This window comes from Pteropus alecto, unplaced genomic scaffold, assembly GCF_000325575.1.
Source record: "Pteropus alecto unplaced genomic scaffold, ASM32557v1 scaffold189, whole genome shotgun sequence".
In the NCBI taxonomy this organism is placed as follows: Eukaryota; Metazoa; Chordata; class Mammalia; order Chiroptera; family Pteropodidae; genus Pteropus; species Pteropus alecto.
The window spans coordinates 474,797-477,059 of NW_006442117.1; positions in this window are offsets into that span (position 1 = coordinate 474,797).

Genomic DNA, 2,263 nt, shown 5'->3' on the forward strand with positions numbered 1-2,263 from the left:
TGCGCCGCCATCCCCGGGAACCCCGCCTCCCGCTGCCGCCCACCCAGCCCGGAACCCCGCCCTCCTCACCCTCAGCCCCGGAACCCCAGCCCTCCTCGCCCCTTGCCACACCCTCACGGCTCCCGGCGTGGGTTCCCGCGGTACCCCCAGTGCTCCGGACTCCCCTTGGCCAGCTCAGGAGGTGGCTGTCGCGTCCCCGAGTCCGCGCCCTGCGGTTTGACAGGATCGCTGGTGGTGACCGCCATGGTGCCACGTGGCCACTTGTTTGACAAAGGAAGCGGGCAGCTGGGACCTAGCCGGGCAGCTGGGACCTATTTGTTTGACAAAGGAAGCGGGCAGCTGGGCCCTAGCCGCCCGCCTGTTCCTCTCCTGTCCTTGTCCTTGATCAGCCAGCTTCTTTGCTGTCTGAGCTGTGTGAGGAAACTGGGCCAGGGTCCTGGGGCCGGGAGCGGACAGAGGAGGAGTGGGCCGGGGTCAGCCAGGAGGCCAAAGGGCCGACCTGGGGGACTGGACTTGCGTCAGGGTGTTCGAGGAAAATTAGTCCCCTCTGCTCCTACTAAATGCAGTGCCAGGCTCCAAACCCAACCCAGCAGAAGGCGCCCTGCACTCCTGTAGAGCCTTTCGCCGCCACACGTGAAGAGGTTGTTCCCAAGCCTTCGCGTGGCCTTTGCTTTCCCCCACTCCACAAATGAAGTGACAAGATTTCTTTTGGAATCTCAGAAATCGCCAGAACTCTCAGCATCCGGAGGTTTGCAGACAAACGAGTGGCCGCAAGTTCTCACAGGCAGAGAGGGACATTCCAACAGCGAGGGCCAGGCTGTACGACCCCGGACCACAGAGCCCTTATCGGCTTTGCCATCTGGCTGATTTGAACGAGACAGACGACAGATGAGAATTCAGTGTCCGCTCTTAAGACAAGAAACTGCATTTCAGCCTGACTTTGCCTCTGTCTTTGCCCCCCAACTAACACTTGGATAATCCTGAACACGATCGTGTAAATAATTTTCAAAGTTCTGTTTTCAATGTGAAATGGCCTTATCACCTTCCAGCCCAGGAATCCTAAGAAAATATTTTTGGAATGTCATGAATGTGACAAGCTCTACAATAAAAGATACTGCTATCAACAGTGTTATCAGTGTGACATATTGAAGCAGTAAGGAAAGCCACCAGATAAGACGGCCTGCATCGCATGGTATGCGAAGGACCGTGTATGAGGGTTGAGAAGAATTTTTGGTATCGGTCTTTACGTAAGTTGCTACGTATGCCCCGTGCACTAACCTGAATCCCACTGATTTCTACCCTTAATCCTTGTTTAGTAACGTGAGTGATGTTTAAATATGCATTCTCGAAATTTAATTAACATCTTCCAGCTTACTTCGAAATTCACGGAGGAGAGGTTTTGTTCCACTGGAAACTTGGTCCCACGTGGTGTTTGAAGCGGTCGCAAAAAACGAACGTTGCTTTCAAAAAAGCACAACCCAATGAAGTGTTTCAGATCGTGATGTATGGCCAGAGAAGTCATAACATAAATATGGTAGGAGATCATTCAGGGACGTCGGCCAAAGTATGCGAAGTCCGTGATCGGGGTGACAGGGGCCACAGAGAAAACTGCTTCCAGCTTCTCAGAAGAATCTCAGGGAAGTTAATGGCTCTGACAGCTGGCTTGGCTGAAATTGGGCGGGGGGCGGGGGGCAGGGAATGAGTAAATATATTCATGCACTCCAGCAGAAAAATAAAAATAGACAAATTCCAAATATGTGATGAGGTAAATACTGGGATGACTCTAGTGCTAAGTTTTGTAAAAAGTCATGTAAACAGAGCCACCTTAAAACGGAGTCGGCGCTGCCATCTCAGAGGAAGGACAACCTCCCCCTCGACGCCTTGAAATGTGAAAACTGGACAAAATCACCTTCGGTCCGGGCCTGAGGCAGCACTGTACCCCAGCAAAGGTGACAAGAAGAAAGCAGGTGTGGCCACCGGACTGCAATGAAAACGTTCTTTAGGATTCGTATCACCGTGTCAGCTTCTCTGCACCCACGGAAACATCCTCCGCAGTGGATGTCATCGTCCCCCTGCCCTCTGTCACGGGCAGCCCCTGGCTTCGCCTCCTAACTGGAACACTGTTTGGGTCTCCACCTGAATCAGTGCTTCCCGAAGAGACATTCTTTGGGGTCTCAGAGATGTGCTTGTTCCCTAGCTCTGGCCTTAGGTTTAGGTTCAGAGCATCTTCTTAGGCCTGGAGGAGGATGGAGGCCGCCAGACC